The sequence below is a fragment of the Artibeus jamaicensis genome, unplaced genomic scaffold, assembly GCF_021234435.1.
Source record: "Artibeus jamaicensis isolate MK-2021 breed Jamaican fruit bat unplaced genomic scaffold, CSHL_Jam_final contig_402, whole genome shotgun sequence".
Lineage (NCBI taxonomy): Eukaryota > Metazoa > Chordata > Mammalia > Chiroptera > Phyllostomidae > Artibeus > Artibeus jamaicensis.
This window is the reverse complement of record NW_026521818.1, coordinates 10,205,137-10,212,249: the sequence shown is the minus strand read 5'-3', so window position 1 is coordinate 10,212,249 and position 7,113 is coordinate 10,205,137. Positions and strand designations below refer to the sequence as shown.

The 7,113-nt window shown below is 39.6% G+C and overlaps 1 non-coding gene across 1 annotated transcript; it reads left to right on the top strand.

Annotated features, from left to right (window-relative positions):
- Window positions 1-299: 299 nt before the first annotated feature.
- On the top strand, window positions 300-374 carry LOC119046672 (small nucleolar RNA SNORD50). Its single transcript, XR_005082029.2, has one exon. It is a non-coding gene; the product is annotated as a small nucleolar RNA SNORD50 (small nucleolar RNA).
- The last annotated feature ends 6,739 nt before the right edge of the window (window positions 375-7,113 follow it).

Genomic DNA, 7,113 nt, shown 5'->3' with positions numbered 1-7,113 from the left:
TGATTTAAGCAATATCTTGTTTTCTAACTAAAAAAATGAGTTTTAGGGAGGAATAGTTACTTGCTTAAGGTAATACAGCCACCTTGTTTTATCAAAAGCAATACTTTTAGTCAGACATGCCTCCATTTAAAATTTATTTAGTGATTCCCTAAAAGCCATGATTACATTTATTCAAGGCTCACAATGAAATTTTTAGTTCCATCTGTGACGTACATTGGGTAATAATACACCTTAGTTAATAGAATGAAAAATAGTTGTAACTTAACATTTTAAATGAACATGTGCAAGAATGAGAATAATATCTGTGATGATCCTATCCCGAACCTGAATTTCTGTCAAAAAAAAAAAATTAATACGGATCTGGCTTCTGAGATTAAAAAAAAGAGAGAGAGAATAAAAGTCTACTCATTCCTTATCATTACCTGTTGGTCTCCATTTTCTTGGTAGATTTAATAATTGCCCTGAAGTTTTTCCACAGATTAATAAATACTAGTGGAAACCAAATGTTTTGCTCTTTCTGAATGATGGATGAGAAGAAAATGAAACAAAACCATTATTTCAGGTGGTTCTTATAATCAGGCACATTTAAGAACCCTTCATCTTACCTGGTTATTCCTGGGTGTATCCACCTTCGTTTTGATAGCCTACATCTCCTTCCCACAGCGTATGCTCCTTGGAAGTTTAAATTTCACGAAGTGCCAAATAATCAACCCCCCATTCTTCCCCTTAGCTTGTGCTTAAATTCTAACTGTCCACAAGTATTTGTGTTTTAACAGAAGACTCCAAAAGAATGAAAAAGTTCTTATAACCAAAGTAATGAATCCCTGGTGTATCTCTGGATACCTTGGTCAGTTAATTCTGGTCTTTACCTTACAGCCATATTATATATACTCTGCTTACAAGACTATATTTTTCTTCTGTATGTTTAAGGGACATAAAACACCACCAAGGACAATGTCAAGAACCTAAAGAGTGACATTTCAGAAATTAATATTCTTTCCTGGAAAATAATCCTCAGTCAGGAGACAAACATCTGGAATAACAGAATTTTTTTGTTTAATTTACAGTGGAATTCAAAATATTTTTAGTCCATATTTATTGAGAGAGCCAGATGCAATGCATTAAAAATTGTTTGCCTAATTCAAACCATAAAGAAAATTATCTTTTTTTCCATATGACTTCAAATTTAGAAGGGGAGGTTGGGTGTGGAGCAGTAATAACAATTCCTGCTTTTCAAAGATTATGGGATGGCAGTCTGCAATTCCTTCAATGTTAACATGAACATTCTGAAGTGTTTCTCTTTAAGATAAACTTTTGCTTTTTTTACTTCCCTAGAATAAGTCAGTACATACATCTCAGATTTAACTTGTAAGAAGGCTACAGTATATATGTAGCATAAAATATGTTTTCTAAAATAAGAAGCCACTTCCATAAATTTGTCAGTAGAGCTTTTTTTGGAGAAATGAGAGTTTTGTAATTCCAACATGAAGATTTCATTTGTACCTAAAGTAGATTTTTCTAAGGTGATGTTGTATTATAGATTCCAAAAAGATATTTTTAAAATTATTCTTTACATCTTGAGTTAAAATTACTTAAATACATGAAAAAATAAAATAAAATCCTCCCAGGAGGTTTTAGTTTATAAGCTCATCCTCTCGACTAAATTCTTCACTGGCTTATAAATTCCTCCTCTGGCGGAGTTGACCATCTATGAAAAACTAAGCCCACATCCATCTTATTTAAAGTTTCTGTGAAACAAGGCATCATTTGATAAAACTCACACACTGCGTAAATAGTTTTCTTCAAATGTAACTAAGTGAAAGAATCTGACGCTAAGTTCTCCTTTACCAGATCTATTGCTTAGTCTCTTCTCGCTTGACTAGCATAGGAAGCCATGGTTTCATTAAAAAATTCTAATATCACTTATATTAATATTTCACATGTTTTGCTGCATCTGGCATTGTGTTAATTGTTGCAAGAGTATAAGGAAGTACATAAAACCCAAGCTTCATCACCCTCTCAATAGAAAAACTTCAAACAAAACACTGAAATAAAAACAGAGGGTGAATGAGATGCAATACTGGACAATTTGGTATGTTTTACTAAAATTTAGAGAAAAGAGTAATGAGTATAGACAAGAGGTAACAATATTTTGTGAAATATGTGGGACATGAGTGTGATTGAATTACTAATTGCTAGACCAATTTGAGGGGCCTAATTTGGCATAGCCTAACTATTCTAGGACTGTGATCTACTGTCTTATTATAAGCTGAGCAATCTATTGTCTTAATTATAGGCTGAACAAAAGCTGATGTGAAAACTGGTGATTCAAGTGTTCAAGATAAGTTGGCACTCAAAAAATACCCCCAGCCCTGGCTGGAGTGGCTTAGTGGATTGAGCATTGGCCTGCAAACCGAAGGGTCACTGGTTCAATTCCCAGTCAGGACACATGCCTGGGTTGTGCGTCAGGACCCCAGTAGGAGGCGCACAAGTGGCAACTACACACTGATGTTTTTCTCCTGTTTCTCTCTCCCTTCCCCTCTCTCTAAAAATAAATAAATAAAATCTTAAAAAATACTCCTAGTAAAAGTAATAATTGTGATTAAGGAGTATCAATAGTTTATGATCTCAGTTAAAATGAATTTTTGTAAGCTTACCCAGGGTTTATGATTATTTTGCATAGTAAGGTCCACATAAAAATGGCTTTAGCATAGCCCAAGTGGCATTTAACTCTCTGAAAACAAAGACAGGTATCTTTACCTGGATGAAACTTGAAGTCAGAGGCGAATGTTGCAACAACAGCCTGGCCTTCAGTGCGCCCACTCTGGGAGACCCTGCCTCAGGCCTCTGCCTGGCCTGCCCTTCCAGGCTCCCCTTAGCTTGAGGTTTATATTGGTCCATCCACATCCCAGAAACTACTCCCAGCGTCAGGGCATTCAGAATGCCTCCTCCACCAGTGTGACAGATGCAGCATGGAAAGCAAAGAACTTTCTATGTTAGGAAATAAGTATTGTTACATTCCTATCTGAGTCCTTGTGTGACCAACAGTACAAATGTGTTGCCTCTAATACCCCGTTTCAATCACTTGAAAAGGGTGATGCCATCAGAACTGGCTGTGCACAGAACTCTTTCCAACGTAACCCAGACGCACACTGGTTTACAGCCCTCAACCCAGGGCTCCGGGCAACCACTCAGTTCCCAGTTGGCACACGACATGGAGACTGTTTGGAATTTCTATCCTAAGCATCCCTCGAGGATGGTGGGACCAGGGCAGAGTCCTTGCACAAACAGAGTTGGGGACAGTCAGATTGAAAGCCAGCATTTTTGAGGGGCTACATTTACCAAATGTGGATCAAACTGTATAACTTGTTGGAAGAAACAGTCACTGTTGAGATAAATTCTAGATTTGAAAAAAGAATATGAGAAGAGAAAAAGTAAGTGTTAGGCGGGGGGCTATCATTTGTGAACTGCAGAATTGATTATTTTTTAAAAAGTCATTAGAAACCTACAGACTGATTTTACCATCAACATTGTAGATATATATGTAGCTGTCATGGTGAGGAATGATTTGTCAAAGTCACCTAGATATCAGTCACCTAGTCAGTCAAGAGTCGAGCCTAGAATTTTCTATCCGGAACGATAAAACATGTGAGCTTGTGGCAGTGAATATCACCCCAAACAAAGTCTGTTCCTAGCTCAATTTCTTCTCCTTTTAGAGAATCAGCCCTTCAAAGACCTCTTTCCAGAACCCCACAGTTAACAGGAAAACCTTCTACATGGCAAGAAACACTCTTTAAGCAAAGAAATTGAGTTGGCTGTGAAAATTCAACTGTTTTTCCGTAACTCATTTAATTGCAAGTCGCTAAGTCTCCAGATGCAGCCGCCCACCACGAAGGGTGGTTTCCGTTCTCATTGATCCCCAGAAGTCTTGTCACTGCCAATGCTCTGCAAACTCAGTGCTCCGAGGGGGAGAGTGGCAGAGAGACCGTGGCTGCAGGTGTAAATGAAATCAATCAGCTCCCGTTTGGGCAAATGTTTTATTGATTAGATCCGTTAAATATACACTCTTACCTCTCTTCCCCAGAACACACATACCTTTAAGTACATTAAGTATTAAGCAGTCTGTCTGCATTCCTGTCAGAACGGCTACAAGGACCAGTAACACCATGGCAGAAAATAATTTAAAATTAGATGTGTTAAAGTGAGAAATCAGTGAGAAATGTGGGGACAAAAATGAGGATAACATGAAGCATGATTAGTCAACAGGTAGAAAGTCAGGCATTATCAGTCGTAGCACCATTCCCACACAAGGCTTCCTGCCACCTCGCACAGCTGAGTAAGAGAGTCAAGCTCAGGAAATCCTTGGCTGTCCCTGAACCACGACTTCCACTTCCTTAAAACTAGGTAGCATAATATCGACCTTGAGGATTGCCTTGAAATTAAATGAGGTGATATACGGAAAGTTCCTCAGAGCAGCAGGCACTTAATACACATTTGTTTCCCTTCTGCTCTTAAGCGGCTTCATCTGCCAGGAAGCCAGGGCATTCCCTCCAGCAGGGGTGTCCCACCTGCTCTCCGCAGGCCGCATGCAGCCCAGGGTGGCTGTGAATGCAGCCAACACAAAATCGCAAATCTACTTAAAACTTTGTGAGATCTTTCTTGTGATCACTTGTTGCGATGTATTTAATGCGTGACCCAAGACAACTCTTCTTCCAGCGTGGCACAGAGATGCCAAGAGGCTGGACATCTCTGCCAGTGGAAATGGTACTGTGACCTAAGATCTTCTGTCAGAACTTTTTTCATTTCAAAAGAGAGAAAACCCCATGCAAACTCAGTTTAATAACATAAATGTACAGCTCTTGCAAACAAACACCGGAAGCAATGGTGGTTTCAGGCAAGTTTTGAGCAAATGACGTGTGTCATCAGGAATCTTCCCTTTGTCTCTGCCCTCCGCCTTCCAGTCCACAGATTCAACTCACACCTCCCACGCAGTCTCCAGCAGCTCCAGGCTCACCCCTCATTCAGCAAGTGGGCTCATCTTCCAACACATACACCATATTACCCCACACTGTCTGGTGAAGGAGAGGGCACCTCTTCTGCTAAGTCACACACCAGGCTAAGATTCACTACACCGCATGACTGGCTATCCCTGAACTAATCCCCATAACGAAAGGGACCAGAAATGTTGTCAAACCAAGCAAAGCACAGGTTTGAGTAGTAGGGAGGTGTAAAAATCCAGAAAATTAGAGTATCACAGGCAGAAATGAAACAAAGGATTGGTGTGACATCAATTGTCTGCTAGAAATGATAGGTTCTAACAGCTGACTTGACAACCTGTAAGCCTAAGAATAAATCTCGGCTGTTCACTGTTTTGAGAATGTTATGTGGCATAGCATTACTGTGGTCACTGCTAACCAGCACAGTAAAAAACAGATGACCAGTCTTGAGGAGACACAACAGCGGATGACCTGTGAGTGACAGCCACAGAAAAGAGGAGAGACTATCTGGTTTGGGATATATCTTAAAAGTTAGAATGCTCAGAATTTGCTAATGGATTGACTGAACATGCTACATGCGGTAAAGAGAAGAGAGCAAGAAAACTACCATGTTTTTAGCCAAACAATTCAGTGAATAGTGGTATCATTTATTAAGACAGAGAAGTCTGAAAAGGAACAGGTTATTAGAGAAAGAAATAGTAATTACAAATCCAGTTTTAGGCATGTTAATTTTAATTTTGAAATGCCTTTATACTCCCAAAGGGGTACTGGATATATGTGCTACCTATAAAATGGCAGGTTAGACATTCTCTAAACTCCTTTATTGTTTTGACATTTTGAGAATCCTTACCATATCCACAGTCTTTAGATTTTGGCAAGTTTCAGCATTGATGATTACTATTTACAATGGTTTAGGCTGAAGCTGCTGCTTTGACCTGAACCAGACAGAAAGCCAGGAATAAGAATCTTCATAGAATATCATGTCTTCTGGAAACTACATCATGCAGCCTAAAATGGGCTGTAAATTAGCCCACTCTAATTGGCACCCAGAGGTAAAAGTCACTTCCACCCAGGAGTTGCTCACTTCCACAACAGAGATTAAACGACCTCTGGACCTGTCAACTGTCCCTAAAGGTAGATGCACAATTCTGAGGATTGACCCTTCAGAAGTGACTGTCCATTCCTGCTTCAACATCCATTGTACCAAACTTGCACAATGTTCAGAACTTTGGCTGCCATTCAAGTTCAGCTGGTATTCAAGCAGTGGACTGGATGTTGGTGAGCTTTCCAGAGGTTTCCCACCTAAGAGTCTTGAAAACTCTTGACAGCCAGCACCTGGAAGCCACTCTGCCCTACAACTAAGTGCCACAAGCCCACATAACCCTAACAGGAGGAAACTCCACCCAGCAAGGGTTGTTGAATTTGTCCACACAATATAAATTTTTTCTACTTCTTTGCATCTACACTGTCATCTCACTATACCTTTGAAACACCCTCTTCATCTCCCTATTTCCATTCTCCATCAATAACTGCAGAAACTGCTCAAATTAATATTGGACCTTATCATTTCCTGCTTGAAATGATCAAGTGCCTCCATATTTGTTTCCATGATGGAGTCCAAACTTGAATGTGGCATAAAGCCTGCAGCTGACATGGGCCCCGATTGTCTCCTCAGTCATCTCAACTCCACCAGCTCCCTCTCACTCATTCTCTAGCCTTGTTGGCCTTCTTTACAACCCTGGAACAAGCCAAGTGTGTTCCTCCCTCTCGGTCTTTCAGGACCCAGCTTAAAAGTAACCTCCTCAGTGATACCTACTTGTCCACCCTCATTGAATAGTGATTCCACAGGTCCACCAAGTGCTGACACAGTACCCTAATTATGTTCTTCACATCATTTATCGCCCCTCAAAACTATTTTGTTTCTTTACTTGCTTTTTTCTCTCTTCATACCTGAATGTAAGCTCCAAGAGAGCAGTGATTGTTTTCACTTTATTTCTCTCACTATTGAGTCCCTAGAAAGTGGCACATAATAGATCCTCAATCAATATTTTTAAATAAATTATGTATTTCACTGGTTTCAAAATACTTTCTGAGAACAAAGATACATAGGATTCTA